This window comes from Pinus tabuliformis, chromosome 7, assembly GCF_031772625.1.
Source record: "Pinus tabuliformis cultivar Carrire ecotype Pingquan chromosome 7, CPIR1, whole genome shotgun sequence".
NCBI classification, from domain to species: Eukaryota; Viridiplantae; Streptophyta; class Pinopsida; order Pinales; family Pinaceae; genus Pinus; species Pinus tabuliformis.
Window position 1 is genome coordinate 189,550,485 of NC_142293.1, and position 16,186 is coordinate 189,566,670.

Here is a 16,186-nt window from a genome sequence, read left to right on the forward strand (position 1 = left end):
TGCAACAACCAAAGTGGGATTCGCCTTTCAAGCATCTCGTGTTCCACGACCGCTCCAAGCACATCGATATCAATACCCACCTTATCTGAGATATGGTACAACGGGGATCAATAAGGCTCCAACACATCAAGACCGATAAGCAGGTTGCAAACATCCTCACGAAGCCCTTAGGGGAAGATCAAATTCCTAGCCTTCTGGGAGAGACTTGGAGTCATGGAAGGATGTCTCGCTTGAGTTGGACATTGGTCTCTGGGAGCTCCTAGGGGCTTGGGTACTTCTTGGAGCTATGAGCGACCATAGGGTGAGTGGTTCACCTTCCCCTACGATTTATGACACGTGTGTAGGGTGAGTGGTTCACCTTCCCCTACGATTGATGATATATGCATAGGATGAGTGGTTCACCTTCTCTTGCGAATGCCGTAGCATACATCCTACAAATGTAGTTCGAGACTCATGGGATGTACCTTTCATCTGATCAATGAGTTGGGAAAAGTGGATAGGGACCATAGCACTACAAATGGATGCATCGTGTACTCTCGTACTCCCTATGTCTAGAATGCATGGGGTTCAACAACTTGATCTGGGATCAAGTCTGATTGGGGTTACACCCCTGGACTAACTTTCGTCAGTGGAGAGTGGTAACGTCTTGTGTGTTGAGAAATCTAGGGCATCAATAGATAGGTGATTTCTCTACTTATGATAATTGCTTATGATTGTCTTTTTACTTCTTGATTATGATCTTCTCTTCTTGAGTTATTATTATGTTCTTTTCATCAAGACAATTACCAATTCATGAACAATAATGAGACAAGAGACGCAGTGTATAGGTTGTCAGCCAATGCCAAAACCTCTCACTCTTTGAGAGGAAAACCCAAACAAATTCTTCTTATAGAACCTTCAATTGACAAATACCAAGACCATGACAAAGATCCTTGACACTAGGGCCCTTCCAAGACCGAGTTACTAGCTTCCTCTTCACCTTTGGATCAATGTTTCCCTTCTTCTCGCTCTTCTCAGCATCCTTCTAGGTTTGCCTTCTCCTTGAGAGAGACTCAAATAGCCTTCTCCTTGAAAGAGACTCTTCTCTTTCTAACTCGGCTTCCTTTAGCGAAGATTTTACCCAAACAAGATCACCTTTTATGTGACTGCAATCCTTTTGCCTCCTCTTGATAACTTCGAATCTGCTACCTTCGCATGTGAGAGGGTAAACTTACCCCAAAGCAGTCCTATGATGACCCTCTCCTTCGCTATTCCTCTTTCGTTCTTCGTTGGATTTAAGGATTTTTCTATGATGATTTGTGCACTTGATGTCGGAGACTTGCTTCACCGAATTGATTGCCTCCAAATGAGGTCCAGCATTGGTATAAATAGTCGTTGATCATTGTTTAGGCTGACATGATCCCTTGGAGTAGGCTGAGTTCATCTTCTAGATTTATCCCTTCGTTGTAGGCCAACTTGAGTGAGGACTAGTGACAAGGTCTTGGAGGGTAACTTACAAAGCAATTTTGACTCTTTACAATGTGTAACATGCCTTCATTACATGACAATGACTATTTAGAATTTTATGACTAGATGACAATATCCCTAAGGGCTCTCAATGGGAGCCTTAACTAAAATAAAATCTCTTGGTCAAGAAACCATGATGCATGCATTACAATAATCTTATTTTTCTTCTTTACATCTTTCACATAAAAATCACAATTACATGTCATTATGAAGACCAAACCTAGTTACACTTTTCAACACTCCCTCTTAACTAGGGAGGTATTGATAAGGGTACTTGGTCATTCTCAATCTGGAGAATTTCTCGTAAGAAGAACCGAATTGGTAACCCATTTGTTCAGCATCATATCAACCAACATTGTCACATAGCAAGGCCTTGACTAACAACTCTATCTCTCCACAAGTTCTAAGCACAATGTTGGTGAGACCAATGATTTATAGACACTCTCATCATTGTCCCTCCCGGAACATACCCCGCCCGAGTTCTCAGGGTGTGTTATCATGGCTATTCTTATCTTGGATTCGTAGTCCTCAAAGAATATTGGTCCTCTATGACTACTCTTATCTGGGATGCCATATATCATCCTCAAAGAGCATCGGATGCTAAATGATTACCCAATCCTCCATTTTGTCTTACCAAGTGAAGACCAGAATGATGTGTCTATCCCTCTCAATTAGGGAGGACATATCAATTCCAATAAAGGAATGTGCTAATTCCTACAAAAGGAATGTACCTAAGCTCGCTCTTGGCTTAGGAATTTCCAAGTTTCTTCCAAGTAAGAAACTTGTTTCTAGGCTTCCTCTTAATTAGGGACCTACAGCAAGTCCCCAGGTGGAGATGATGGGACAACCAGCTACTTGAAGAACTCCCATAAGTAAGTCATGTCACCACTCCTTTCATCAGAAAGTGATCCATCAGTCGACATTTGGCCTTGCTTCATGCCATGCTGCCTTCTTTGGAAGGATCTTACATGGTCCTCTAGGAAGACATCCATAGTTCTTCCTTTGGCAGTCCTGCATAAACCCATCCAAATACTTGTTCAAAAATAAGAAATGAACACTTAGGTCATAATTACCCCTACAATGGTCTTTCATGATGACATCTTCCTGTAGGCATCAGCATCCTGCATACATGTGGACACATCTCCTAAAGACATGTATTGTCAAGGGTCTCCATATTTTCCAAACTTCCATCAGAGTCTTCATACCTTTCTGGTAGATATCATAGTCAAATCTTCTTGGACTTTAGGATGTTGACTGCCTTTACTATTGTTGCATATTCCACGATCTCATCCTTCCTTTTGTCACACATTTCGTTCCCAGGAGCTTTCAATCAGAGTTCCTCAATTGTAGTCAACCACCTCATACTCCATATGAGGACATATTATGTTGATTTCATCTAGTAAATATGTGACCCATGCATTCTTGCATCCCTTTGAGGGAGGAGATCCTTTCTTTGATCATGCCTCTCAGGATAGAGCAGTGATCCATGTTGCTTGCAACCATATGACATGACTTCCATAATATCACATGTAAGCATACATACCTTATCTTTCCTTTGGGTCATCCAGACTATCAATAGCTTCCTTTGAATGAAGGAGCTTCATTCCCTTGATCTGCTTCATTGTTATGTCATCATACCATCATCCCATGAATTCTTGATGAAACGTTTTCTTCCCCTCATGATTGGTGAACCTTCCACTGAATATTCCATCAGATAATCTTGAGGATCTTGCCCTTCCTGCAAATGTTACCTTTTGACTGATGTATGATGAGCCTTGTCCTAGATGACTTCTTCCTTTTCCCATAAGTATCACCTGAGCTTTCAATGAGGGTTTCCAAGAGCTATATCCTACGTAGTAGACTGCCATAGATTTTGTTTCAGACATCCTTCATGTTGCCTATGTCACGAGCTCTTCTATCTGATGTCAATATTCTAGTATGATGCATATTATCTTATTTACAATGCTTCTTACCTATAATTTACACAACATAAGAGTACCTTTTAGTGAAAGAGATTATCTCAGTCATAGTAGAGATCTCTCACTTACTCCTTAGGTCATCTCAGGTTCTTCCACTTCTTCGGTAATATGGGCTTCTTCCTTATTTCTCTTGTTATTGTCCCTTTTAAGTTTAGGACAATCTCTTTTGGGCCCTCACTTCCCTTCCATGTATTTAGCAAGTGCTTGAGTATCTTCTTTGGGAGGTCGGGTTATTGACCCCTTGATGTGATCCATGACTTCATTCTCAATAAGATTTAGGTCTGTTCTTTTCCTCCATGCAAGAAAAATTGAAGCCCCAACTAATTTGTTGCTCTCCTTGCAAAAAGACATTTTGATAGATTCATATGAAGTCATATACTTACTTGAGTAGATGTTGCTCTCTCCACTTGCTTCCTCCTTAATCTTGATAGTGATATAGATAGTAGAAGACTACTTCTTGGTAGATTCTTTTCTACAAGAGTAATCCTTGATCTCTTTGAGAGAGATTACTTTGATGGAGTTCTTCAAAGGGTAAACCTTTGTTTTATTGATAGAGAGTTTACTTCACAAACCCTTTTGAAGACGATCACAATGTTCTTCGATCTGGCCTTCCTTGGTCTTTGAAAAAGCTTCCACTCCTTGGATGATGGATGAGAGATGATCTCGCAAATGCTTCTAGGGTTTTTCTGCTTCTTCCTTGATGATGATTCCAAGAGTCTTACGGAAGTAGATTTCTTTGATCTAGGGTTTCGGTAGGATGTTTATCTTGAAATTTCGCTTTAGTATTCTTTATCTCGCTTTGATCCCTTTCTTGAAACTCAATCCTTGTGTGTCTCCTTGATTAGATGACCCTCCTTGACTTTAGCACCTTAGCTCTGATACCATGTTGAGAAATCTAGGGCATCAATAGATAGGTGATTTCTCTACTTATGATAATTTCTTGTGAGTCTTTTTACTTCTTGATTATGATCTTCTCTTCTTGAGTTATTATTGTGTTCTTTTCATCAAGACAATTACGAATTCATGAACAATAATGAGACAAGAGACACAATTTATAGGTTGTCATCCAGGGCCAAAACCTCTCACTCTTTGAGAGAAAAACCCAAACAAATTCTTCTTATAGAACCTTCAATTGATGAATACCAAGACCATGACAAAGACCCTTGACACTAGAGCCCTCCCAAGTCCAAGTCGCTAGCTTCCTCTTCACCCTTGGATCAACGTTGCCCTTCTTCTCGCTCTTCTCGGCTTCCTTCTTGTAGGTTTGCGGCCCTTTAGAAACCCTAGATTTGATTTGGCTTCTCAAATAGCCTTCTCCTTGAGAGGGACTCTTCTCTTTCTAACTCGGCTTCCTTTAGCGAATATTTTACTCAAACAAGATCACCTTTTATGTGACTACAATCTTTCGGCCTCCTCTTGACAACTTCGCATTTGCTACCTTCGCACGTGAGAGCGTAAACATAGCCCAAAACAGTCCTCCAATGATGACCCTCTCCTTCGTTATTCTTCCTTCCTTCTTCACTAGCTTTAAGGCTTTTTCTTAGATGATTTGCACACTTGATGTTGGAGACTTGCTTCACTAAATTGATTGCCTCCAAATGATGCCGAGCACTGGTATATGTAGTCGTTCGTCTATCCCTTCATTGTAGGCAAACTTGAGTGAGGGCTAGTGACAAGGTCTTTGAGGGTAACTTACAAAACAATTTTGACTCTTTACAATGTGTAACAAGCCTTCATTACATGACAATGACTATTTAGAATTTTATGACTAGATGGCAATATGCCTAAGGGCTCTCAATGGGAGCCTTAAATAAAATAAAATATCTTGCTCATGAAACCCATGATGCAAGCATTACAATAATTTTATTTTTCTTCTTTACATCTTTTACATAAAAATCACAATTACATGTCATTATGAAGACCGAACCTAGTTACACTTTTCAACATTGTGAATCACTCTCGATCAATTCTTCTCCATTATCTATATCAGTGTTCAGCAAAGTAGAGACAAGATGAAGAGAGGATGGCATGATGATGGATGGATTGATAGGTGGAATTCTCCCTAGTAGAGAGGTAGTGTTAAAATTGGCAACTAGGGATAAATTCCACTTTGGACAGCTCATTTGATGGAGATGATGATTGCATTGAATTCTTCTTTTCAAGAGGACTAAAATCGACCTAAAGATCATCAAATTTGGACAAGGGAAAATATGTTTTTGAGGTCAAGCCCACACATCAGCAAATTGTCAAGGTTGGCCTCATCATCATGTAGACTCATGAAGCCCAATGGACATCTCTCTCACATGTGTGGCAAGAAGGACAAATTTAAGGACAAGATTGCAGGGTCGAAATTTTAGAACTCTGTTGCCAGTTTGACCAACATTGACCAAGCACTTTGACCAATAGTTTGACTGTGATTTTTGGGTCGGAATTTTGTTTTTGGAAAGCCACATTGATTGGCACAGGAACCGAGGTATTCTGGGCGCACTGACCAACACTGACCGAAGAGTTGACCGCAAACTACAAGTGCAAAATATAACCAAGTTTGACCATTGATTAAGTAACTATTTTAGGCTGAATTTGACCACTTTAGAAAGCTGAGTTTGACTTCCTTTTACCGAGCTCCAAAGAGTATTGTTTGCTGTCGCATTGACCATCGTTGACTTTTTGGTTAGGGTTGTAGACAATAGGAGAGAATTTTAGATTTGACAAGGTTGTTTTGACTTTGATCGGGTAAGTCAATTTTGACTTTTGTACTCTATCTCTCTGTTGAACATTTGAAATAGTAATAAGAAGAATTGATCAAAGCGTTTTCCCCATCTTGGGGTTTTTCCCTAACATCCGTCAAATCTAATGTTCTCTTGTCTTGGCTTGTCTTCTGCATTTTGTTATTCATGTTCTTTCTATAGTTATTGTCAATGGGATTTATGGTTAATGTGATTGCTATTGGAAAATTAAATTGGAAATTGTCATTGGGCTACTAAAAGAACATTGAAGTAATTGTGCAAAGCATAGAAAATACCATTGTTAACTAATATTAACACGGTATCAGAGCCGAGGTGAAAACAAAGCCCAAGCAAGAGAGAGAAAAGCAATCACTAAGAGAGATCTATTGGACAAGTCCCCATGGCATCTACATCTTACTTCAAGACCACGAACAAGCTCAATGATAAATTTGACAAATTCAGTAACATCAGAAGACACACAAGATATCTCAAAACTAATTTTTCAAGAAAGTAAAAAAGGCAATACAAAATATGCAAAGGGAAATTGACAAAATCACCACTGACAAAAATAAAGAAGTTTCTCGACTTAAGGACCACAGTGAAAAATTACTAACACAAAAAGAAGCTTAAGAAGGACAAAAAGTCGTTGGAAAATAAGGTACAATAGCTTATTAAGAAGGAAGCATAGTAAGAAATTCAAGTCGAAGAAAATGGAATGAATATCGATCTAGTGAATATCACAACTCAAGAAGACAAGTCCGTTAAAGAAAACACACACTCGGATGTTGAGACAATGACAATTCACTTAGAAGATGAAAAATATCATCTCCTAAATGTCTTTGAAAATAATGGCTCTAGCAGGCATCAAGGTCTCAGAGCTTTTCAAAGAGCCAGTAAAGTATCAAAGATTAAACTTGCTCATAATTGCCAATTATCCAATGTGCAGCTTCCTTACATTCAGGGGACAACTGACAAGATTGCTCATATTCTTAAAAAGAATAGATTTTATGCTACCTTCAAACCCCTTAATACCTTTAGGAATTCCCTTAAGATCTGTTAAGGACCCTGTAAACCCTAAAGACATGAAAGGGGTCTACTTGATCCCTTGTTCCTGTGGGATTTCCAACATTGGGGAAACTAGTCGCACCATTAACCAAAGAATTCAAGAGCATAATACAGACATCAAGCACAATTGTTCTCGTTCGTCAGCTTTAGCTGAACATGTGAATAAATCCAAACACCATGTTTGTATTGAGGATTCTCAGGTCATCGCAAGGGTTGATCAATTCCATCATAGGAAACTAAGAGAAGTCGTTCAGATTGAGAAGCATGCTATTAATCTAAACAGAGCAATGGCTAGAAACTCAGTAGGAGCTGGATTCCCACCCTATCTTATTGATTTTATTTTATTAATTTTTTTAATTGAATTTTTGTTATTACTATTATTATTTTATTTATTTATTTATAATTATTATTTCTTTGACTTTCCTATTAAAATATTCACTGATATTTTAATATAAAAACATTTATAACTAATTGTTTAAAAATATTAAACGTATTTTTAAAAAACTAATAGTTAAATAATATTAAACTTAATCCTAATTATTAATATCCATATATATATTTCTTATTCTATAATTATATATTAATTTAATTTAATTCAATTTAATACAAAAAAATAAAAATAATAACTGATTAATTAATCAATTAATTCAACAACTAATTCCTAGCAGCTAACTCCTAACAGCTAATTCCCAATAGCTAACTTTGGAACCTAATGCATCTTTACCATTTAAACTTCTGGATAGATTGATTTTTTCACCTTTGCCCCGAGGATGAAACACATTAGATGGTTTGAAACATCGACCATAACATAATGATGTGATTAATTCAAAAGACAATCTCATAATCACAATGAAAATTCCAGGTGAAGATTTTGTAACCACCTCGATGACATCAGAACTTGAAGTAAATTAGAATCTTGCCACACACATGATAAGGGAAAGATAAACCAAAGAACTCCTTATCTACATTTGAATCACAAGAGCAGACACCTCAATCAATCTACGAATCTATATCACTCAAAACATAAACAACAAACTTATGTTCCAAAGAACTTCGAAGTTTTCACAATTCAATCCGATGATAACAATTCATCACAAGTTTCCAACACTACAAGATTCCACAAAAGATTGATCTAGGATGGTCAAATCCCTTCTCAATTTGACAATTTTACTTATCGCTCAAAGGATCATATCATCTTGTATCCATGAAGATGATAGTTTTGAGACAAGAAGACACTCGAAACAGGGAAAGTGATAAAGCTCTTTCATTAGTAAGCTTTGAGGATAAAGCTTTTTGAAGAGGAAGGCAATGGTATAGATATAATTTATATAAAAGCAATAAAAATGAAAACAATAATAAACATAAATAATGATTAGTTAACTAGTAGTTAATAAGGAAGAGGCATGTCTCTAAAGACATGATTGTACGTGAAAAGGTAACCTTCCTAGGGTATATAAGCAGGCCCTAACCCTCATTGTAATCATCTCATATCTCACTTTTATTCAAATATTCCTATATAATATATTATTTGTCCCCATGATGGACATTCTTATATAACAAATATTTTGAGTATTCCGCTTCCTATATGAACTTTGTTCATTACATCTATAGCGTTGCGAAATCTAAGGACCAAATGAAGAAAGAGAGAAGGAAAGGGTCTTAGAAGCCCTGATAAAATCTGGAACTCTATAGGTGTAGGAATGCTTTGACATATCCTTGGGCATGGAGAACTCGAAAAATTTCAAGTGCAACTTTAGTGGTCAATAGGTTCCTTTTGATGAAATGGAGCATCAAGTGCTCAAGAACCAAGTGATGGCTAATGAAGAGGCTACAGCTCATGCTAGGCTTTTTCCCATGCATTATCTTATGTCTCGACCATCTTTTGCATTTTAACTTTTCTTTTTCTTTACTTGTGGCCATCTTATGTTTTTTCCTAAGTTACCGGATCCGGCAGAGGCAAGAGGAATATTGTTGGATCCATGGATCTGAAACGGATCCGGATACGATACGCTAAAAATACGGAGAAAATACGTATTTGATAAATATACGGTTTTGGAAACGGCAAATTTTTGCAGGATACGGATCCCGCTGGTGGCTGCCGGAAACGGTGATATGGTCGCCGAAAAGTCAGCAAAAAGCAGATATTTTTTATGTTTCGATTGTCAGTTTAGGTTTAGATATTATATTTTAACGTGTATATTATAATGTGGTCGCCGTCTATGTCATACCCTGCTCCACTTTTATCTGCATTCACCCTTTTGTCTGCCTTCGCAAGTCGGCCCCTCCTGCACAGTGCACACTTTCATTTGTTCTGGGCTCACCGCCGGCCCCTCCAGCACACCTTTATTTGTCCCGGGCTCACCACCGGTCCCTCCTGCACGCAGCACGCAGCACTTCTGGTCACGCTGCTGGCCCCTCTGCACGCAGCACCGCGACACTTCTGTTCACGCTGCTGGCCCCCCTGCACGCAGCACAGTGACCCTCAGCAGCACGCAGCACTGTTCACCCCCGGACACAGTCGCAGTCAATCAGCACACAGTCGCCGGGTTTGGGTTGTCTTCAGTCGCGGTTTCACAAGGTATTTAAATTTTTAATATTCATTAGACTTTGTATTTAATTTAAATTTATGCCGGGGATAATAATAAATATATATTTGGACTAAACGAATCGAGTTTTTTTTTGTCGGAATACGAGAGCTGAAGATGAACCCTAACAATGTCGTCGCCTCCTCGCTTTCGGCCGCCGTCTGGCCTCGGGACGGCTCTGTCAACGCAGGGGATGAGTGTTTCTTTCATGGGTTTCTGGTTAACTTCACCTCTGATACGCCTGCCTTCGGAGATGCGTGTTTCATCCACAGATTTCTGGTTTTCTCCACCTCTGATACGCTTCCTTTCCTTCATATTCTGAAAGCCCCCCTCATTTGTTTAGCCCTCGGCCTTGTAGCTGACAGATCTTGGACCTGTGCAGCCGCTTCTTGCGCCAGCCGACCCCATCAGAATGAAGGTGTAGCGGCTAAGGAAGAACGCGCGGAGTACTCCCTTATCCATCCTCAGGCAGCGGCCCTCGGGAAGAATTTTACTCCGCTCTAGAAGGAAGCCCATTCATATCAGCACTCTCTCTGTTCCCCCAGAATAGCCATTACCCTGTTCTAGATCTGCAAAAATTTGTAAGCTTCCTGGATCTGCCTGGACGGATCACCCGGAAGCTCTCTTGGGCGGAACGCATTGACAGATTCATTAATCTTTGGACCCTCTCCTCTTCTCCTCTCATTCCCCTGCGGCAAGTTCAGGAGGAGAAGGCCCTTCAAAGCTCCAACCTTCTCTCATCTGAGATCTGCAAGGGAAAGCAGAACCCTGATCTTTCTGCCGAGTTCCAGATCCAGATCAGGCTTATCTCCGGCAAAACTCTGCTACATTGGGTAAGCTCGTCGGATCTTGTGCAGGACCTCAAGCATGCTCTGGATCTCAAGTTGGGGATACCCTCTGCAGCTCAACGACTTCTCCATGAAGGTAAACAACTTGAGGATCCTCTCCCCCTGTCTTTTTACAGTATTAAGAGAAATGCATCCATTACTCTTACCCTTCGCTTGAGAGGGGGAGCTGTTGGACAGTCATCCTCAGCTAAGACGTTTTCATACAAAGATGCTGTCCATGCTCAGATGCCTAAGAAAACAGTTCCACCAGCTCAGGCTCCCAAGCCTTTTCTGGTGGATAAACTGGAGGAAACCCCCTCCATTGAAATCATGTATCCTTCGCTGGATGAGCAAACCCAAACGTTTGCAGAACAAGCCATTATTTGCAGGTTCAATGGGTTATGGCCACGCACAGCAGACCTCTACCAATGGATTCACTCTAACTGGACCAACAATTGCAAGGTGTTGTTATGCTCAAAGGGCTTCTTCATTGTAGTGTTTGTTCTAGATGAGGACTACCAGAAAGCCTTAACAACAGGCCCATGGTTCTGGGGTTCAGCAGGTTTATTCCTAACCCCTTGGTTCCCAAATTTCGATCCCTCTACAGTAGTCATCACCAAGCTACCCATTTGGGTCAGACTTCCAAATCTTCCAGCGCACCTATGGCATTTTGCAGTATTCCAAGGGATAGGAAATTCCCTAGGCCACCTTCTAGACACAGACGTCTCCAGAGGGGGAAAAGGAATATATACCTTTGCCAGAATCTGTGCAGAAATCGACATGAGCAAAGGTCTCCCTGACTAGATCAATCTCACAATCGGAGACTTCCATTGGACTCAGATCCTGGACTATGAGAACACAGCCTTTCGTTGCCGTAACTACCATCACACAGGGCACCTTAAGGGCTCTTGTCCCACGATGCCTGCCCAAAAGAAGAAAGTCAATCCTAAGCAGAAATCCAAAAGCTGGAAGCCTCATGATCCTCCCCCCATGGATGACTTTGATTTCAGCTCGGATGAAGAGGAAGAGTGTGAGGAAGGAATGGAAGCAAAGCAGGCACAGGATCCGCCCTTGACCGATCCTGAGGATTCGTCAGTCCCTCCAACCTCACAGAAAATGAATCATGAATCCTCCTCCTCGGATTCAGACAAGGAGCCCTCCCCGTCAGCTCAGCTCAGTGTGCAAATCATGCCGGTTCAGCAAAGTCCTCTTGACTGGGTCAAAGTTGGTAAAAAGAAAGGAAAAAAGTGCCGTATAACTGATTCTACTCATGTTGGGTAGAATCCTCTGTTCTGCTCTGGCTCATCTGTTCTTCTTGTTTCTTCTTGCTCAGCACAACTCTCTTCTCTTTTCCTTTTCAGGGGCCGAGGTGGATAGCCTTTCCTTTCCGGCAGCCTGTGTTCTTGCCTCTCTTGGCTGTATCTTCTTATTGTACCATACTTCCTCTTAATAGAATTAGTTTTTACTGAGAAAAAAAAAATAATAAATATATATTTTATACCAATGTTTAATATTCATTTGTTGTGATATATAATATATATTATATATATAATATATAATATATATTATATATATAATATATAATCTATATTATATATATAATATATAATCTATATTATGTACAAATATAAATTTAATTGCAAATGTCAAATATAAATTTAATTCATTATAATTTATAATATTTTATATTTACAATATTTAGTAATTTATATTAATATTTGCATATTTAAATTTTAATGTATTTAAATTTAATTTTAATGTATTTACTATTTAGGGTGCAATGCTATTTAAATTTAAAATTAATTTTTTTCAATGTATTCACAATTTAATTTTTAATTGTTTATTGATAATTTGATTTTAAAAAATATATTATAATTTGACTTTTATATACAGTTGCAACTTGCAAGTAACCAATAGTCATAATGGAACCATCACAAGATTCACAACATGAGCATAGTGAAGGGGAAATCATCAAAACAGACCCAAAATCTCCTCTATGGCAGTACGTGGAGATTATTGGAAAAAATCCCGGAGGTGGTTCATTTAAGTGGAAGTGCAATGAATGCCAAGATATAAAAAATGGCTCATATACTAGAGTGAAGGCCCATCTCACCGGTCAAACTAACACAGGGGTGCAAGTATGCACCAGGCCAAAAAATGCAAATGGCAAACCTGGCCAAGGTTTGAGTCCTGGAAAAATGAAATTCTATGCATCTTTGCAAGAAGTTGCTGATAGGAAGCTTGCTAAGGGAAAACACCCTGTGCAAAGCTCTACAACTAGGCCTCCATTGCCATCTAAGCCTGCTGCCACATCTAATAAAAGGGCCACTTTAGGCCCTCTTGAAGCGTGTTTCAATAATCAAGGTAGAGACATAGCTGATGAACATGTAGCTCGTTGCATCTATGCAAATGGGCTAGCATTCAATTTGGTGCATTCCCCTTATTGGCAACAAATGATTAAGGCAGTTAATGAAGCGCCAAAAGGGTACAAAAGCCCTGGATATGAAAAGGTCCGCACTACTTTGTTGGCATCAGAGAGACAATCCGTGGATAGATAGCTACAGGCAATCTGGGATACATGGGCAGAAACAGGGGTGGCCATCATTTTTAATGGATGGAGAGACCAAAGAAACCGTCAATTAATTAATGTTGTCGCAGTATGCCCCCAAGGGACAATGTTTTTGAAGGTTGTTGATTGCAGTGGAATAGAGAAAGATGCATCTTTCATATCCACAATTCTTATTGAGGCAATAGAAAGTGTGGGGCCACATAATGTTGTCCAAGTCACTACGGACAACGCACAGGTTTGTAAAGCTGCAGGTTTGATTGTGGAGAGTCGATATGATCACATCTTTTGGACTCCATGTGCAGTATATTCATTGAGCCTTATGCTTGCCAAGATTGGTGAGATTGAATGGATTAATGAAATATATGTAGCATCAAAAGAAATCCAAATGTTCATAACAAATCATTCAATGTCCCAAGCCATTTATCGGGGTTTGGAAAAGTTGGAGCTACTGAAGGTACTTTTTTTAATCAATACTATTTGTATTAGAAATTCTTATTTTTAATTACAAATTTATATATGGTTTCTTATTTGAGATTTAACTTTTTGAAACTTGTAGGTTGTTGAAACTCGTTTTGCCTCCCACACTCTTGTCATAAAGAGACTTGTGGAGGTGAGACAAGCACTACAAGCAATGGTCATTGACCCTCTTTGGGAATCATGGAGGACTTCCACTTCTGATAGAGGGCAAAAAATTAAGTCCATCATTCTTGATGATGCATGGTGAGACAAGGTTCAATATCTTCTACGGTTCACTGAACCAATCTTGACCTTGATCAGGGCATTTGATATAGATACATTGACAAATTTTATGAAAACATTGACAGTATGTTGGAGAGGATAAGAGAAATTATCAAGGCAAGTGAAAATGACCCTTATGAAACATTCTATTATTTAGTGAAGGAAATAGTTACAGAAAGGCGGAACAAAATGACCACACCATTACACCTTCTCACATATGCATTACACCCTAAATACTATCATTCTAAAATTTTGTCTTTACCTGGTAGAACAACACCAAACAAAGATTTTGAAGTGGTACAAGGATACAAGATAGCCTTGAAGAAAATTTATAGAGATATGGGAGTTGCAATGGAAGTCCACCAAGAATTTGGAGGGTTTGTACAGTCTACTGGTAGCTTTTCAGATCTAGTAGCTATGGATGATCGAGGGCATCTTGATCCTATTACTTGGTGGGGCTTCCATGGTGGGGATAGCATTCATCTCTCTACTCTAGCCACCAGGTTGTTATCACAGGTTGCTAGTTCCTCATCAGCTGAGAGGAATTGGAGTACATATGGCTTCATCCATTCAGTGAAGCGGAACAGGTTGGAAGCGGCAAAGGCTGAGGATCTTGTTTATGTTCATTCCAACCTCCGTCTTCTATCACATGTTGAACTAGAGTATAAAAAAGGTCCGAGCAGGATGTGGGATGTGGAGCCTGAGATCTCTGACTTGAACCTGACACTGAATGCCATGACTCACCTCAACCTACTTGAGGATATTTTTCCACCACCAGTCTAGCCTACTAATGCAACTTCCTACATTCCAGGACCCCCATCATCTATTCATGATGTAGAGTTGCAATATGTAGAAGATATAGATCCATTTGATGATCTGTAAATGTATTTACTATTATCATTTATGATATTATGAATCATGATCCTTTTTGTTACTTTGTATGAGGGACGATGCACCATTTCAATGTTTCAATTTTCATATTTATCATTCAATGTTCTAAAAGTGTTTGATGGTTTCATGGAGTATTTGATTTTTTAGCTCTAAGGTGTTTTTTAAAATTTTAAAATATATATATATATATATATATATATATATATCGTACGTGATGTATCCTTGCTGTATCCGGATCTTAGATTTTCAAAAAACTAGTGGATCCGGATCCGGATCCGTATCTGTATCCGTATCCATATCCGAATCCTGGTAACTTTGGTTTTTTCATTCTTTTAGTTGCATCAACCTCTAGGGCAATGTTTCCTGGCCCTACTCAAGGGTGTGGATAAGAGAGTGCCAAATCCCAATGAACCAATGACAGTTAACCCAAAGAATGTAGATGGTATCAAAGGACAATAATGTGAAATGGAAGATGTTAAGTAAGGAAAAAGAAAATGGACACACTATTTCAATCCACATCTTCCAAGTAGTGCCCCCACCCCTATAACCATAAGGCCTTAGGGGATGTACCATTGGACTAGGGCTAAAGGTTGACCTCCCCTCCCCTTTGTAACATGAGGGAATAAGTTCACAGGCAAGATCAGTCAATCATCCAGATCACCCCTTAAAAGTAAAAGTACTTTTACTTTGTAAGGTGAGAGAATAAGTTCACAGGCAAGATCAGTCAATCATCCAGATCACCCCTTAAAAGTAAAAGTACTTGATTGCAAAATGATAAAAGTACATGCTAAGTGATAACCCACCTTCATCCAAGAGAAATGCCAGATAATGAGAGGTGTATGACTAGTGCAAATGGTGGAGGAACTGGAATATCATCATCAATATACAATTGTGTAGGGCCGCTGGCTATCCTATGTGGTTACCCATTTTGGTGGGTAACACAACCTTTTTGAGTTTAACCTGATTCCAAATCCAGAAAGTTTAGTCAAGACTGAATATATACACACATTGTTTTGTTTTTATAATTTTCCAGATTATCAGGAAAAAACAAATCTTAACATTTATTTCTAAAACTTACAAAAAAAGTCCACATGCTGACCAAATTCACCACTGCTTTTGATTCAATGAAATTCAAGTTTTTTCTGGAGAATTTATTTCAATTTAGTTAAATAAAAAGTAAAAAATAAAAAACAGGCATCATATGTGGTGACTAGGAACATAAATCCAATAACCAGAAAAATAAACATAAAAAAGCATATCACATGTATCTAGTCATTGATTGTGAACATATAACAGTTTA

General features: G+C 39.0%; 1 protein-coding gene across 3 annotated transcripts in view; it reads right to left on the reverse strand.

The window, feature by feature from the left end:
• Positions 1–15,701: 15,701 nt before the first annotated feature.
• The window catches only part of LOC149246498 (protein HASTY 1-like), a 306,617-nt gene continuing 306,132 nt past the window's right edge, over positions 15,702–16,186 (reverse strand). For 2 of the 3 annotated variants that reach the window (XM_089457947.1, XM_089457945.1), the window contains one exon: positions 15,702–15,846. The gene's annotated coding sequence lies outside the window, so the exon portion shown is untranslated. The remainder of the gene's footprint in view (positions 15,847–16,186) is intronic. The other variant, XM_089457946.1, reaches the window with a different exon arrangement.